Source organism: Eschrichtius robustus, chromosome 1 (genome assembly GCF_028021215.1).
Source record: "Eschrichtius robustus isolate mEscRob2 chromosome 1, mEscRob2.pri, whole genome shotgun sequence".
Taxonomy (NCBI): Eukaryota; Metazoa; Chordata; class Mammalia; order Artiodactyla; family Eschrichtiidae; genus Eschrichtius; species Eschrichtius robustus.
Genome location: NC_090824.1, coordinates 129,170,778 through 129,189,835, shown reverse-complemented (window position 1 = coordinate 129,189,835; position 19,058 = coordinate 129,170,778). Strand labels below are relative to the sequence as shown.

The 19,058-nt window shown below is 36.3% G+C and overlaps 1 protein-coding gene across 2 annotated transcripts in view; it reads right to left on the bottom strand.

Moving 5' to 3' along the window:
• Positions 1–19,058, bottom strand: part of PIAS1 (protein inhibitor of activated STAT 1) — a 121,359-nt gene that overhangs the window by 41,871 nt on the left and 60,430 nt on the right. The window lies entirely within an intron of this gene.

The following is a 19,058-nucleotide window of genomic DNA, read 5'->3' as shown; positions in this document are numbered from 1 at the left end:
TTAACTAGGACGGATTCTAGAGTTTAGGTAAAAACTCAGTTAAGACACTGAAAAATAAGATATGTGCCAAATATCTAATCATATAGATGTCTGCACCTAAAAAGCACACTTGTATAAAAACATGCTGATATTAATTTTATTTAAAATAATATAAACCCATTTAAAGATACATGGCTTCTGAGTTAAGTAACAAACATATACATACACCTTGAGATCTGCACAGGTGAGATGACAGTTGGACTTGAAGGCAAATTAAGAATTTTATCATCTCCCATCTAACTATACCATGCCAAGTTTTATACAATAAATATCATATATAGTTTCTCCTATGCTTAGATGAATTGACGTCAAAATGGGCCTGTGGTCACTATCTCAAAGGAGGAAAGGAGTTACAAGAAGGGAAGGAAGGGAATAGAGAAGGAAGGGGGGTAAGTGGAGGTGGGGAGAGAGAAAAGAGCAAGAGAACAGGCAGGAAGGCACAGGTCAGTGAAGACCAGGGATTCCTACAGGGCGCTGCCGTGAGCAACAGTATTTCTATTGGCTTTTAATACACGTTATATCTATTTTTAAAATCAGTGGTCAATATCCCTCTTGTTCACTAATATTTCCTCAGTGCTTGGCACAAAGAAGCACTGAATGACTGTTTGTTGAACGAACAAAAGACTGAAAATAAGAAATACCAAACTTAATTATTTAAACTGTCCTTTTCCAGGATAATTTTCTAGAACAAATGGATCACTGAAAGTTATTACCAAGGAACTCTTGGCCTGTGGGCCCTTAAACTGGTGCAGAAAAAGGAGCTGAAGCCATCTCTAAAAGGGTTCAAACAAAGTATAAATGGAGGAAGTGAAAGGAAGGTTGAACTCTATCTAGATCAATGGTCTGCAAGCTCATTTGATTATTTGTACCTTTCAGCAAAATAATTTAGCAAATACCATGTATATGTTATGTATGTTAAACTATTATATTGATATTGTATATGCTATAGAACACACCAAAAATAGAATTAGATTTTATGGAAAATGTCAACTTTAGAAACTTCTATTTTACAGGTAGATATTTTTTCCTTTATCCCTATGGATTGTCTTGTGTACCCACTGAGATGCATACCCCCAACATCGGAGGTCATTGTTTCGGATGATTTCCCTGCAAGCAACACTTCCTCCAAAATTACCACCAAACACAAATGTCAAAAAGCCGTACAAATGTATCACTATGAGAAAGAAATGCAAAAGAACACTGTTGATCTACAATTTCATGTCAATATAGGAGTATCTTTTAAAGTCTACATTTGCTTTTCTGCTTTCTGTGATCTGGGAAGGTTTTTTCTTAAAAACTCTTTCCCCAAGAAACAGTTACTAACCAGAAAGTTATCTTAATCATGAAATATCAACGTGGCAAAAGGCAGATAACCAAGGACCGGAATGTAGAAAAGCAAACAGTTTCCTCTGTCAGGCAACGAAAGTAACTTCTTTTGCTTCTTAGAGGATATGTCTCTATAAAGATTTTAGTCCAGTAGGCTTATCCTGATTTAGATTTCTGGCTCCATTCTAAAACAGCGCTATTGATAAAATAATTTCCCAAGTACCAAAATTAATATTATTCTCTGGGCAAAATTTCAGATTCATTTTAGAATACATGAGTACAGTAAGTTTTGGACACACACACACGCAGATTTAGATAGAGAAGATATGACTGAAATAACAAGGCTGTTTCTTGAGCCACACATAGAAATCAGGTTTATTACTTAATAGTAACCCCTTTTTACATCCTCTTATATATAAATGCTCATGGGGTTATTACTGTTTACCTGGAAAAGCATCTTTCGCACTATTTGATTTTCAGGTTTAATTTTGCTATAAATGCCAGTGAATTTATAGTTTTGGTCTTAGGTAAGACTATTTAAAAACTTTTCTAAAAGTTAATTAAGCTATCATTATCCCTTTCAGAAAAGTTCAGGCCAAACAGAATCATGGAATCTTCATACTGAAAAATGAGTCTTACAAATCATCCAAAACAATGACCTCCAATGTTGGGGGTATACATCTCAGTGGGTACACAAGACAATCCACAGGGTTAAAGGAAAAAATATCTACCTGTAAAACAGAAGTTTCTAAAGTTGACATTTTCCATAAAATCTAATTCACAAAAATATCTAAAATTTTATGTCAAATCTTAACTTTTTTAACTTCTATTTTTGGTGTGTTTTATAGCATATACAATATCAATATAATTGTTAAACGTATATAACATATACATGGTATATGCTAAATTATTTTGCTGAAAGGTACAAATAATCAAATGAGCTTGCAGACCATTGATCTAGATAGAGTTCAACCTTCCCTTCAATTCTTCCATTTATACTTTGTTTGAACCCTTTTAGAGATGGGGGAAGAGAAGCTATCACCTTGTCAAGCAGAAGATGACTGGTGATAAACAGTGTAATTGTAAGAAAGCTTGCAGCCCAACAGAGTAGCAAAGTTTAGTGGAAAGAGATGAGATCACATACACCTGGATTCCAAACTGGTTTTTACAACTTATTTGCCATGTGACCTTAGGTACTTATCCACTCTGAATCTGTTTTCTTCAATATTTAAACATAAACATACACGAACACAAAAACCCTCATAGGATTATTTTAAATTTAAATGAGGTAAGGTATTTAAAACAAGCACCAATTTCCTTTTTTGTCTCCCTTCCTCCTTATGCCCTTACACTGAATCAAAATATATAATGCTTTAACTCCCACCCACTGATGTCATATAGCATATCCAGTCATAGCCATTCTTCAAATATTTTAGACAGCATTAACGTGCCCCCTCTCTCTCCATCGACTCTTGCCACTGTACTTCAGGCAAGACTTCAGAATTACTCACCATTCTGATCTTTCTCCTCTGGACATATCCCAGTCTATCACACTTTTAAAGTGACAGCCAGAATTGAACACACTCTGTCATAGCATACTATTTCTCCAAAATATTTGCTGCCCCTCTGTATTGGCCCATCCCCACAGGAGGAATATGACCCAGTGCCACCGATGCCTTGGTTAATGAAATATGAGTAGAAGTGTACCACTGTGGAGCAGACCTTTAAGAACTATCCTTGGGTTTCAACATCTTTCTTTCCAGTCTGCCTTGATTCTAGAGTGGAGAGAACATAGAGCACAGCCACAACCAATCCACAGCTAATAAGTAACGTAAGTGAAAAATAAATCTTAGTTGTTTGCCATTGAAATTTATGATTGCTTGTAAGCTGACTTATTATTCAGATGTGATATGACAAGAACAATATTTTTATCAACAACTACCATCTACTACTGTTAATCCATACAACAATCATAAAGGAATCTACTCTTTTTTCAGATTTAGAAATTGAGGTTCAAAGTAGTTATGCAACTGTCAAGGCCTCATACTAGGTAAGTAGAACCCGAACTGGAAGTCAGATCTACACATTTCCAAAGCCCATGCTCTTCTCAAAACATAAGTCTATTAGCTCCCCTGATCTAAGTGTACTGTACTTCTATTAATGCAGCCTAGCATTATACTGAATCATAGAAAACAGGAAAAGAGGGCTTCCCTGGTGGCGCAGTGGTTGAAAATCTGCCTGCCAATGCAGGGGACATGGGTTCGAGCCCTGGTCTGGGAAGATCCCACATGCCGCGGAGCGACTAGGCCCATGAGCCACAACTACTGAGCCTGCGCGTCTGGAGCCTGTGCTCCGCAACGAGAGGCCGCAACAGTGAAAGGCCCGCACACCGCGATGAAGAGTGGCCCCCGCTTGCCACAAATAGAGAAAGCCCTTGCATAGAAACGAAGACCCAACACAGCCAAAAATAAAATAAAATAAAATAAAATAACTAAGTCAGGAGCTCTTTAAAAAAAAAAAAAGAAAAGAAAACAGGAAAAGAATTACCCACTATATCCTCATCATAACTGCTTGTCATTTTTACATATTTCTTTCCAATCAAATTACACATACAATTTAAAAGCTCGTTTTAAAAAAATTACTCTTATCACATTTTCAATTACAATCTCTATTACCATATTTTAATTATTGCATTGTATTCTATCTGTGGGGTGTATGAAAATTTTAATTGCTCCCTTGATAAACCATTTAGGTTTCTCTAATTTTTCATTATTTGAAATGACTGTATACAGGGCTTATACGTTTGTTTTTTGGAACAGGGCCGGGGGGCGGGTAGCTATTATTTTCTTTGGATCAATTCCCAGATGTGGGTTTTCTGGGTCAAAAAGTATGGAGATTTTTTTAAATGCATCTTGACATATCACAAGAGTGGTTTGCAAATGCTTGTGACACTATAAGACCATCAGCAATTTGTGCATCTACTAAATGCATCCTACTCTGGCCTGCACGGGAGTTGCTGCTAATTTAATGGGTGGATCTGGGCAACTCCTTAGTAGTTTAATTTGTATTAAGAATTTTTTTCTTGTTTTTAACTTCTTATTTAGTTAATTGCCTAATCTTGTCCTAGGCCCATTTTTACATCTGCATAACAGTTTCATATATAAAAAATATTAACCCTTTGGAAATATGCTGCAAATATTTCCCCCAGTCTGTTATGTTTTTTCATTTTGGCTACATTTTGGGATGATACAAAAGTTAAGTTTTATGTAGTCTAATCTGTCAACCACCTCCTTGTAAATTTGTGTTGTTCCCCTTCTTAGGTTCAATCAGTACACAATTCAGTTCTTTGGCTTGTTGTTTCTATGTAATTATCAATCCATCTGGAACTTATTTTAGTATGTGATATTTTTTAAAAATCTAAATTTTTGTTTCTCCAAATTGCTTAGTTATACTAACACCATTTGTTAAATAATCCTTCTTCTCTATGGATATGTGTGCTTCCTTTATCATATATTAAATCCTTATATCCAACATGTTCCATTTCCAGGCTATTTTCTCATTGGTCTTTTTTATCCTGGTGCTGGCACTCTATTTTTTAATTGTTATAGTTTCATTATGTTTTAATATCTTCTATCAGGTTTCTCTCCATCCATTCTTCTTTTTTCAGAACTTTAACATCAACTCAAAGTTTTATCATCTAGATAAACTTCTGAATCCTTCTGCCATGATTCTCAAAGCTCAATGGTACTTTGAGTAGAATTACAATAAACCCATAAATTGTTTTGAGAGCTGACATCTTTATATATCTTTACATCTTTAATCTTCCCATCCTGGAGTACTGTATCTGTGTCCATTTATTCATATTCTTAAGGTTTTGTCATTTTCATCATATAAATTAGTCACACAGTTCCCATTAAGATTATTCTTATGCAAAATATCAACAACAGGAGAATGACTGACTAAACATTCATATAATGGAATACTCTGTAACCAAAAAAATAGAGAAAAATCAACAACACCAGAAGCTAGTTTCTTTTTGAAGATCAATAAAACTGATAAACCTCTAGCAAGACTACTAAGGAAAAGAAGAAAAGAAAAATAAGAATAAGGAATAAGAAGTAACATCACTACAGATTCTATAGACAATAAAAGTATATAGGAGAATATCATGAACACCTTTCGGCCAAAAAATGACAACTTAGAAAAAACAAATTTCTTGAAAAACAAAAACTACCAAATAGATAACCTGAATAGCTCATATCTAGTTTAAAGTTTGAATTTGTAGTTAAATGTCTTTCCTGAAAGAAAAGTCTAGGCCCAGATGTTTTCTCTGTGGAATTCTACCAAATATTTAAGAAAGAAGTAGTACCAATTCTACATAAATTGTTTAAAAATACTGAAGAATTCTATCAAACATTTAAGCAAAGAGTAATACAAATTCTAAACAAACACTTGCCCCCAAATTAAAAAGAGAGTATTTCGCAACTCATTTTATGAGTATTACTCCAGTACCAAAACAAGACAAAGACATTAAAAGAAAATCACCACTGTTACCTCTCATGAACATAAATACAAACATTCTTAACAGAACTTTCACAAATCAAATCCAACCATATAAAAAAAAGGATAATACATCATAACCAAGAGAGATTTATCCCAAGAATGCAGGGTTGTTTCAACATTCAAGTCACTAGATTAACAAACTAAAAAAGAAACATGTTGTCATTTCAATAGATGCAGAAAAAGCATGTGACAAAAATTTAACATCCATTCCTGATTTTTAAAAGAACTCTCAGCAAACCAGGAATAGAAGTGAACTTCCTCAACCCAATAAAGGATTTCTATGAAAAATTTACAGCCAACATTACACTTAGGGACTTCCCTGGTGGTCCAGTGGTTAAGAATCTGCCTTCCAATGCGGGAGATGTGGGTTCGATCCTTGGTCAGAGAACTAGGATCCCACATGCCGCTAAGCCTATGTTCCACAACCACTGAGCCCGCGCGCTCTGGAACCACAACTAGAGAAGCCCGCTCGCCACAACGAAGGGTTCCGCATGCTGCAACGAAGATCCCACGTGCCGAAATCAATCAATCAATCAATAAAAACAAAAAACAACAACAAAAATTACAATTAAAGATGAGAGACTAAAGAATTAGAAACAAGACAGTGACATCCACTCATCATTTCTATTCAACAATGTACTGGAGATTCTTGCCAGTGCAATAAGGCAAGAAAAAGAAAGAAAAAACATCAGGATTGAAAAATAACTAAAACCATCTATTCACAGACAACATGATGATCTATGTAGAAAATCTGACAGAATCTACCAAAAGGTATTAGAATAAGTGAGTTTAATAAGGTAACAATTATATACAAAAACCTGTGCTATTTCTATAAATTAGCAGTAAACAATAAGAAATTGAAATTTTAAAAACACATTTATAGTAGCATCCCCTCAAAATGAAATACTTAGGCATAAAACTGACAGAAGAGGAGCTAGACCTGTGCATTGAAAAATGCCAAATATTGCTCAGAGAAATTAAGGACCCAAATAAATGAAGAGCTAGATAGTGTTCATGGATCAGATGACTCAATGCGGTTAAGATATCAGTTGTTTCCAAACTGATCTACAGATTCAATGTAATCCAATAAAAATCCTAGCTAGTATGTTTTTTTTGAAGAAATTGATAAGGTGCTTCTAAACTTCATGTGGAAATGTAAAGGACCTAGAAGAGCTAAAACAACTTTGAAAAAGAAGAACAAAGCTAGAGGGCTAATACCACTTGATTTTGAAACTTATTATAAAGCTACAGTAATTAAGACAGTGTGATGCTGGTGTCTAGATTAAAAAAATAGATCTATGGAGCAGAATAGAAAATCTTGAAATATACCCACATATATATGAACGACTGATTTTTGACAAAGGTGCAAAGGCAATTTAGTTGAAAAAGAACAGTCTTTTCAATGAATGGTGCCAGAACAACTGGATACCCATATGCAGTGGGGGGAAAGTGCTTTGAGGCATATAGTACACCATATGCAAAAATTAACACAAAGTAGATCATAGGTGACATCAGAGAAAATGGTAGAATAGAAAGCTCCAGGAGTTAGTTCCTCCTTCCAAACAACCATTAAGCTGGGGGGAAAAAAATCAGAATCAATGATTTCAGAACTCTGAACCTGATCAGACACACAGCAACCAGGGGAATGCTTGATGAAGAAAGAGACTGCTGAATCTGTTGAGAGAGCTGTGAGTGATCTAGCAATTATCCCCTATTCCTCAGCCCCACTGTAGCTGTAGGGACTGTAGCCTGTCATCTATCACAAGATTTAGAGAGATGTACACACTTTTGAGGGGGCAGGGTGAGGGGTGATTGGATGTTTGGAGAAATCTCCGTCAGATCGCAGGCCGACTGAAGAGACAATGGAAGAGAAACTTCACAGACCACACACAAGGAATTCAGACTTTGCAAAAGTAGTAAAGGAAAGTCACTATAGTCCCCTTGCAGATCTAGCTCCAGCTTCTCACTGAGGGTCACTAAGTTGCTGAAGACCTCTTTGGACTCCTCATCCACCTCGAATCCACAAAAATTGTGAACAAACTGTGGGCAAAGGTTCTTCCAAACCCCATTCATGGTGATGGCTGTAACCTCATGGCAAGCAAAGTCAATGTTTTTTACGGCCTTGTAGATGTTATAGTCCTTCCAAAATTGTCGCAAGGTTGTTCCTGATTTGTCACTCACCTTTACTGCCTGACGAAAAGTGTGATGTAAATAATATATCTTGAAAGTCGCTATAACTCCCTGGTCCATAGGTTGGACGAGCGACGTAGTATTCGGTGGCAGATGTACTACTTTGATGTTGGGATGAAAGTCATCTATGAATGGCGGGTGGCCCGGAGCACTGTCAAGCAGCAAAAGAATGTTGGAATGGGATGTCCTTCTCCAAGCAATATTTCTCTACCTCTGGGATAAAGTGGTGGAAAAACCACTCCTGGAAAATGGCCTGTGTAACCCAGGCTTTGGGGTTACTCTTCCACACAACAGGAAGAGAGCCCTTGGCTATGTCTTTAAGGGCTCTTGCGTTCTCTCAATGATAAGCTAAGAGAGGCTTCAGCTTCATATCACCAGAAGCACTGCCACCAAACAACACAGTTAGCTTATCCTTTGCTGCTTTATAGCCTGGCATCAACTTTTCCTCCTTACTGATGTAACTTTGGTCTGGCATCCTCTTCCAGTACAGTCCTGTCTCACCCACATTAAAAACCTGCTCAGGTAAATACTCACCTTCATCAATAATTTCTCAAAGCGTTTCAGGAAATTCCCAGGCAGCTACTGTATCTGCACTTGCTGCCTTGACACTTACTTTTACATTGTGAAGGCTGGCTCTAGCCTTGAACTGATGAAACCAGCCAAGGCTGGCATTAAAAGATGCGCAATCTGATTCTTCACCGTGTTTCTTCAAGTCTTCATAAAGGCTTTTAGCTTTCTCTTGAATCAGCATTAAACTGAGTGGGACTTGATGCTGATACTGCATCCATACACTGAGAAGTTTCTCCATCTCCTCTATCACTTTTCCATGCTTCTTTGATATTATTGATATTGCCCACTTCATCGGCACAGCAGACTTTATATGTTCCATGATCTTGTCCTTGTTCTTTAGAATCATGCCAATGGTTGAACGATTCATGTTATAAGAATGAGCGATATCTACCATCTTTTCGCCTTGTTCCACTCTCTCAATTATTTTCACTTCTGTTTCCATCGTTATCACTTGGCACTTCTTAGCAGTACCAGCTACACCACCGCTACTTTTACGCTTGCTTCCAGACATCCTGGGCTTGAAATAAAGATACTGTACTACGGTACTCTATACAGTACTGTACAGCCGGGGTCCCCAACCCCCAGACCAGTACTAGTCTGTGGCCTGTTAGGAACTGGGCTGCACAGCAGGAAGTGAGCGGCAGGCGAGTGAGCAAAGCTTCATCTGTATTTACAGCCACTTCCCATCACTCGCATTACCGCCTGAGCTCCGCCTCCTATCAGCATTATGGTGAGTTGTACAATTATTTCATTGTATATTACAATGTAATAATAATAGAAATAAAGTGCACAACGCTTGAATCATCCCGAAACCATGCCCCCCCAACCCCGGTCCATGGAAAAATTGTCTTCCATGAAACCAGTCCCTGGTGCCAAAAAAGTCGGGGACCACTGCTGTATAGTAAAGTACACAAAAGCACAACCACTTGTAGAGAATGCATGCACGTGACAATGTACGCCAGACACGTGATCTTACATGACTGGACATGAAAATGCGCATTTGCATCTCTGAATGTTTGCAACTTGAAGGTTTGTATGTAGGGGAATTACTGTACACAAAACCAGAACCACTTCAAACTGACTAGGATGGCTACAATTAAAAACAAAACAAAATCACAAGAGTTGGTGAGGATACGGAGAAACTGGAACCCCTCATACACTGATGATAGGAATACTAAAATGGTACAGATGCTGTGGAAAACAATTTGGCAGTTCCCCCAAGAGTAAAACATAGAATTATCATTAAGACGCAGCAATTCCACTCCTAGGTATATACTAATGCAAAGAAATGAAAGCAGGGACTCAAACAGATACCTGAATGCCAATGCCCATAACAGCTTTATTCACAATAGCCAAAAGGTAAAAGAAACTCAAGTGTCCATCACGAGATGAACAGATAAACAAATATCTATTCCAGGGATGGATTGGGAGTAAAGATTTCTTTAGGTACAGTCCCAAAGCACGATCTTTTTTTTAATTGATGAATTGGACTTCATCAAAATTAAGAACTTATGCTCTTGGAAAGACACTGTTAAAAAAAAAAAGAAAAGAGAAGCCACAGACTGGGAGAAAATATTTACAACTCACATATCCATTAAAGGACTTGTAGCCAGAATCTATAAAGAACCCTTACAAGTCACTAACAAGAAAGCAAACAACATAACAAAATTTGAATGTGCAAAAGATCTGAACAGACACCTCACCAAAGAAGATAAATATATGGATGACAAAAAAGCACATTAAAAGATGTTCAACATCCTTAGTCTGTGGGAAATGCAAATTAAAACTACAATGAGATACACACCTATTAGAATGTCTAAAATCCTTAAAATGACAACACCAAGTGTTGACAAGGATGGAGAGCAACTGCAAAGTTCATATGCTACAGAAGAGAATGTAAAATGGCCTAATGGTTTAAAAAAGTTTGGCAGCTGCTTACAAAGTTAAACCTGTATCTATCATCTGACCCGCTTACTCCATTCCTAAGTAATTTACCCAAGAAAAATATAAGCATACAATTATACAAAGATTTGAGCCCAAATTTTCATAGCAGATTTGTTCTCAACAGCCAAAAACTGGAAACTCAAATGTCTATCAGTGGGTGAATGAATAAATAGTGTTATATCCATATAATAAATACCACTCAGCAATAAAAAGCAACAAACTACCGATACAACAACATGGGTAAACGTTAGAATATAATCTTGAGTAAGAGAAGTCAGCCTCACCCCCCAACCCCCCCAAAAAATAAAAGATTATATATTCCATGATACCATTATATAAAATTTTAGAAAATGCAAACTGATCTATAGTGACAGAAAACACATCATATCTAGGGGCTGGTTGGGAATGGAAGGGGCAGCTGGGAGGAATTACTAATGGGATGAGGAAACTTTGGGGAGTGATGGATATGTTCATTATTTTTATAATGATGGTGATTTCACATAGTCAAAATGTATTAAATTGTACATTTCAAGTATGTGAAGTTTATGGTATGTCAAGGATATTTTGATAAAGTTGTTTAAAAAAATAGTAACTAAAGCAAAATGGTGCACACACACACCCACACACAAAAAAACCGGCAGATGGTGAGGGGGAATGAACAACAGAACAGAACCCTTGTACCACATTTAAGGCGCAAGTCAAAGAAGAAACAGCCAGAAATTCAGAAAGAAAAACAGGAGGAAATGGCGTCCTTGACATCAAGGGAAGAGAGAATTTCAAAGCGGCAGTGGTACATGCTCAGAAGTCAGGATAAGAATTGAGAACTAGACTTAATAACTAGCAAGACACAGGTGATCTTGGCTGGACCTGTTTCAGTGGAATGTGGAGCAAACGTCAGATTGCAACAGATTCAGGTATGAATGGTTACTGATTTTAATACTTAAATATGAGAACTTTGTTTTCATATCTGCAATAGGAAATTAATATCTCAGATTTGTGAATTAATTACCATTCTGTTTCGAATCACTACAGCCAATCTTGAAGGTCTCCAAAGTTCTATAATGCAATTTGAAATTTTGCTAAGATAGGACTTTGAATATTAGCTGTTTTGACGATGTAGGATGAGTGTCCCGGGTAATAACTCAGCCTCTCAATGTGGCCTAAATTGCATACTTGTCAGTAGCTCTTGTTGAGGGTGAAAACAGTCATTCAGATTTCCACCTTTTCCATACTCCAATTCAGAGAAAGGATGAAATGTTCTAGTGGAGTTCGTAATTAAGAATACCTATGAAGGTCGTGGAGGATATCTCTGTGAATATTAAGGGCTCACTGTACTTATAGGAGAAGATTTTCAACAACCCGCCCTCCCCCCATAAGTATTAATTACCAATGTTTCATCTGTAATAAAGAAAACCATTGCCCATAATAACCAGAATATAATTATCATTCAAAACATAAAATGTGCAGAGAAAAAGTTAAGGCTTTAGAAATTTCATTATTTTTTTTAAACATTGTTCCATAGAGAGATGAACTAGACTAAAAAGAGAAAGAGGAATCATGTTGCAATTTACATACACTAAACATATTGGAAGGCAAAACCTAGATACATAACATAAACAAAGTTATTGAGATTCTGATGATAGAAACACTAAGCTAATCTAAGTGGTTGTACTTTCAACTGCTCTAAAAATATTTGTTATTCCACCTCACCAGCAGAAAGAAAAGCTAAAAATAGTCATCTTTCTATTATAGAATATTTCTTGCTGTCTTGGGGAAAGTGAAACTAAAGTACCTATCTACAAATGTCAGTCTTAAAATCTTTATTGAACATTTTGGTTTATTCAAAAAAAACAAACAAAAACCTGGACAATAAGGTAATTTTTAAAAATATACCTGAAATTACATAATTTCATCATCAGGCTGCTAACTACCATTAAAAAAGAAGGTTGCAGAAAATTTGTTTCCCCCAATAAAAGGCATATACCAAATCATCAACGAACTTACACTGCTTTTGACTATCTATCTTTAATGTGGGAAGTATTTTAAGCAAACAAAATATAATGACCTGAGAACGCACTCATAAAATATTAAGGTAAAAAAGGCAAGATATAAACTTGAAATGTACAGCCTAAGTAAATTTATTTATATATGTGTGTATAGATGTATATATGCATTGAAAGATCAAAAGAAGCAGCAAAAACCGGTTTCTTGGTAACTTAAAAGTTTTTTCACATTGAGTATGCATTGCTTTTATAATAATTTGTTTCACATATCTTAAATAGAAACCAATGTAATATCACACATACACGTTAAACACACAGCTATGATGTTCTACTGCTAGATTTTAAGAATTCTCATGGTGGCAAATATTCCACAATATTTGCCTGGCTAAAGGCAAAAGTTCTTTGGGGGTACAACAAAAGCCACACTTGAATTTCTCCATGAAGCAGGAAAGAACATTGTAACATGCAATTCTGTTGGACTCTAGCTCTATAAAACCCTCTGATATCATTTTATCACACCCTAATTGTAGGTTCCTAATAAATTCCTTTTCAGTAAGCTTACTATGCTTTTCATCATCTTTCTCCTCTGGAATTTAACTCTACCTGCCCTATTTATTTTGTGTCTTTATAATTTCTCAGATAGTTTACTGAGTTAGTCAGCTGGTCTCCTGAAGGACTTAAATCATTATGAGCCTATACAGACTCCTGAGTAACTTTAGAGCTAACAGTATGGTAAATATTATATCTGGCCTATCTATTCTTTCACAGCTGGCAGGCTATCAGGCTATTTTAAGTCCAGTGGGGTTAAGAAACAAGACTGGGTCAAACCAAGCCAGCCAGCTATGAACAAAGTCTGATGATCAATGTTTAAATGCAAAGATAGAAAAAGGAACAAGACTATAATTGGAAAGTTAGTTTTCTTTCTTTTGTAAACATTTTTGATTTTCTTATTTTTCTGACATTGGCAATACAACCAATCCAAGTTAGAAAAACCCTAAAATTCTGCCACTTATAGCAGCTAAAAAACATTTTGGTATCCATTTTTCCAGGTATTTTCCCATATATACACACTGTGTATACGTACATCCATGAGTGTAATATACACAATGTTTCCTACAAAAATTGTTCTGAATACTTTTCTCACTTCAAAATGTGTAATAAAAATCTTTCCATGTCAATAACCTATCTCTGTCATCATTTTAAGTGGCTACATGGTATTCTATTATATAAATATGCCATAATTTAACCAATCACCTATTGTTGGATATTTAGGTTGTTTTCAATATTTTCCTTTTATAAACTATGCCTTGATGAATCCTTTCCTCTCCCCCTGGGGGTGTGTGTTTGTATTTGTGTGATCTTTATTTCCTTAGGACATACTCTTAGAAAAGGAATGCGTGGGTCAAAAGATATACACATTTTTAAAGCTTTTGTACAAGTTGCCAAACTGCTTCCAGAAATGCTGTTCATTTGCATAAGGAAGTGGTATATGAGAGTTCCTTGCCAACACTGGGCACTAGATGAAAAACATCTTATTGTCTTAAATTTGCATTTCTTTGGCTACTCTATAAGTTAACTACTTTTCATACCCTTATTGGCTTTATGTTGTGAGCCACTCTAATCGTACCAGTCACATTTTAATTTTTTCTGTTGATGTTTCAAAACTGAGCAATGACTTGCTTTTAGTGACATAATGGTCACTGATGACCTATATAACAGAAGTTTCTTTGGCATGGGTTAAGTGAAAACCTACTTGGAAAGGATTCATGAGAGAAAAGGCAGGAAAGAAATCAGAGACAGTGAATCGAAACACTCCTGGCAAGGAATTTTGTGGTGAAGGAAAAGAAAATAGGGGTATAGCTGGAGGGAAATTAGGAGAAAAGTAGTTTGTTTTTTACGATGGGAATGTTAGCACAAAATTGTATATTAATGGAATGATCTAGTACACAGGCAAAAAATTGATGACGTACGAGAGAGAAGGAAGAATTAATAAGCAATGTCTTTGAATAAGCAAGTGAATGGGATCTAACACACAAGTGTAAGGATTGGCCTTAGTCCAGAGACCAAAGAATTCATCCGGAGTCATGGAAAAAACATATATAGCATATGGTCAGAGACGTAGGTAGGTGTGGATAAAGTACTTATGGGGTGGGAACTTTTAGAAGTTAACTTTTGGGGACTTCCCTGGTGGCACAGTGGTTAAGAATCCACCTGCCAATGCAGGGGACATGGGTTCGATCCCTGCTGCGGGAAGGTCCCACATGCCGTGGAGAAACTAAGCCCGTGCACCACAACTACTGAGCCCACGTGCTGCAACTACTGAAGCCCACGTGCCTAGGGCCCATGCTCCGCGACAAGAGAAGCCACCGTAGTGAGAAGCCCGCGCACGGCAACGAAGAGTAGCCCCCGCTCACCACAACTAGAGAAAGCCCGCACACAGCAACGAAGACCCAACGCAGCCAAAAATAAAATAAAATTAAAAAAAAAAAAAGAAGGTAACTTTTGACTGGTTCCATTTTCCTGGTGAAGAAGAAATAACAAGCACAGTCATCAACAAAGAGAGTGGAAAAATAGCTGTGTGTGAGAAAAAGTGTGTTGTGACAGAATAAGATGAAATAGTCATTCAGCAAAGTGGAAAGAGTGTTTGAACCAGGGTAACACTGTCTGATGGCTAGGTAAGATTAAGCACTCCTGTGCACACACAAATTATTTCTAACAGCCTTTCATATATTAAAGATTTGTAATATGGTCCTACATTGTAAATATTTTCCCTTGGTTTATTTATTTTGCCATATAATGTAATAAAAAAATTTTGAGTCCTCACAATTCATGTTTTTCCTGAAGAAAAATTCCTTCCTAACTCCAGTATTATTTAAATATTTTTATGCAGTGTAATACATTATTTATGCATCTATTTAAATGCAACCTATACTTCCCTCTGACATCACTATAGTTTCATTTTCAAGCATTTAAATCTTTAAACCATATTTTGATATAATTCTGACAAGTTGCAAGGTAGGAATTTAACTTTTTAATGGTTAATTAGATACTCCTGAACAATTTAATGTCTAATTCATGCCACTAATTAGAAATTTCACTTTTGTTATTTTAAAATTATATTTCTACTTCACTAACTGCTTATTCAGGCATCAGTTCCACAGTTTCAATATTATACCTTTGTCATACATATAGACAGTATATTTTACATGTGGTATGCCATACATCTCTTTTTCAGAATTCCTCTATTCTTATTTTTTCTTCTAAATTACACTGGCTATTTTAGTCATGCTACCTACCACATCCAACTTTCCCTCCTAGTTGAACCTTCCCAGCCCACACCTTCTACCAGGAAAGCAGCTATAGGCTGTTTTCTGTACTGGACAGCCATTGATAGCAACAGGGAGCATAATTTTCCCAGGGGTGGCCTATCCACTGGGTAACCCATAAAATGACTATGCCTGAAGGGATCCATCCATTAGCAACATATTTACTAAAATCAATTCAAACTAGCTTCTTCCAGGATTTGGAGTATGGAACATAAAGGGTCTCCAAGAGCTCTCTGTAGTCAGAGGCAAACAAACTAAATGCTTAGAAAGATATAGAGGTGCCATAGAGGGAGAGAATATATATAACCAGACAGAGAAAGTGTACATAATCATAACTTTCTAATTCTTATACAACCTTAAAATAAACCTTTCTTAGGTGGCCTGAGGTATTACCCTTTCTTGCAATCAAAAAAACCTACAACACAAAGGAACTTTGGAAGTCATTTGATAAAGCTCTCTTTCTCTTCCCTTTACCTCCCTCTCTATTAAATTGGATTTCTAATTACAACTACACTAAATTTATTGAGAACAGCCATCTTTCAAAGGACTGTGTCTTTCTAAATATTCAAGTCTTTGTGGAATCAAACATTTTTTCTTCTAATAAATCCTGTAAATTTGAAGAGTATTCCTTTGTATTTTTTCTTTTGTTGCTGTTGCATGAGATTTTTCTTCAATTTTCTAACTAGTTCTTAGCAAACATAACAATATTTCTCATTATGTGGGCCATGAGAATATACCATGAGATGTTCTAAAGGGAAAAGGCTTCCATGTTCAAAGAATTTGGGAACTTGTTGCATAAAACATATCCCACTTAGAGATTCATAGAGTACATTATTATATTTAAAACCCTGAGAAATTCTGCAATAACAAGCTTTTTTAAATTTAAGTTTCCAAAATTAATGGGACATGGTCAAATACCTACTGGCATCCCATGGAACCAGTATCCAAGGATCACATTTTGTAAAACAGTGATATACAAGCTAGTAGACATTTCTTGTACTTAGCAGCTTCTATTCCCACAACAGACATTTTTATTTGTGACTTTACTTCCAGTCTCAGAATGGAGCATATGACCAAAGTCTAGGCTGAAAAGGGCACCCCATTCCCCTGCAGGGTTGATTGGTCAAGGGCGGGACATGGCATTTAAAGTAGTTCAATCATAGTGAACCTCAGGACCTTTTCCTGGGGATACTGGGACAAAGACTTTTTCTCTTTGGGGCTAGATTTGAATCTGGAAGTATTCCAGGACCTGCTGGGAACTACATAATGGCTAAAAAAAATAAGACCAACAGCACCTAACATGTATAAGACATTATTCTAGGCGCTTGGGATAATCAATGACGAAGAAACCAAAACCTCTGCCCTTATGGGACTTATATTCTAACAGGAAAAGAAAGATAATAAATGATATCATAATAAATAAAGTATGTTAGAAAGTGATAAACATTACAGAAAAAATAGCACAGGGTAATAGGGATTAGAAAGAATGAGGTGGAATTTTAAATAGGGTAGTCTGGGTAAGTCTTATTAAAAAAAAATAGTATTTTGGCTTGAAGGAGGTGAAGGAGATAGCCATGTGAATATATTGGGAAGAGCATTCCAGGTAAAGAAAACACCCATGCCAAGGCCCCAAGATAAGAGCATACAGTGTATCTGAGGAACAGCAAGAAAGCCACTGTGGTTAGAGCCAAGTTAAAGAGAATACTAGTAAATAATAATACCGGATGGGTAATGAAGAGAGGGCTAGATCATAGGATTTTGGATTTTACTCTGAGTCACATGAGAAGCCAACAGAGAGTTTTAAACAAAGAAGTAACGTGATTAAAAGAGTTAGTTAATGGAATCACTCTGGCTGCTAAATTGAGAATATTGTAAAGGAGGGAAATGTAGCAGCAGAAATCAATGTAATATGGCCAGATCTTCTGATTTTCCAAGAAAAGCCCAATATCTACGTTTTTAATGTGAAATCTTCCTATTATCCATTTTTAAGACTGGGCTATTTCTCTTTTTTGTTATTGAGTTTGATTATTGAATTATAAGGGTTCTTTATGTATTCTGGGTAGAAGTTTCCTTATCCCATATATGATTTGAAAATACTTTCTCCAATTCTGTGGATAGCCTTTTTACATTTTAGATGGAATTGTTTGCAGCACAAAAGTTTTTGTTGTTGTTGTTTTCAAAAAAAAAAAAAAAGAAATCAATGTAATAATCCAGGTAAGAGATGATGGTGGCTCAGATCAGGGTAGTGGCAGTGAAGGTTATGAGAAGTGGTCAGATTCGGGATATATTTTAAAGATAGAGTCAAAAGAATTTCTTAACTAATTGACTGGGGCATAATAAAAGAGAAGAATCCAGGATGACTCCAAAGATTTTAGCCTGAGCAACTAGGCAGATGGAAGATGCCCTTAACCAAGACGACGACTAGGGGTAGAATTTGTTTTAAAAGAAAGAACAAAAATTCACTGCTGGACATATTAAGTTTGGGATAGACATCTGAATAGTGATTTTATATGGGCAGTTGGATGAGACTCTGGAACTCAGAGAGGACTTGGCTAAGATATAAATGTTATTTTGTCAAATAAATGTTATTTTGTCATATAAATGTTATGTCATTAATGTTTAGTTACTATTTAAAGCCTTGAGACTAGATAAAATCACCAAAGAAGTAAGGACAGCAAAGAGGTCTGGGAGAAGAAGAGAAACAAGAAAAGAAGTGTAGAAGACACACAGATGGCCAAGGGGCACAAGAAAAGATGTTCAAAATCACTAATTACTAGAGAAATGCAAATCAAAACTACAATGAGGTATCATCTCACACCGGTTAGCATAGCCATCATCAAAACATCTACAAAGAATAAATGCTGGAGAGGATGTGGAGAAAAGGGAACCCTCCTACAGTGCTGGTGGGAGTGTAAACTGGTACAGCCACTATGGAGAACAGCATGGAGGTTCCTTAAAAAACCAAAAATAGAACTACCATATGATCCAGCAATCCCACTCCTGGGCATATATCCACAGGAAACCATACTTTGAAAAGATACATGCACCCCAATGTTCATTGCAGCATTATTTACAGTAGCCAAGACATGGAAGCAAC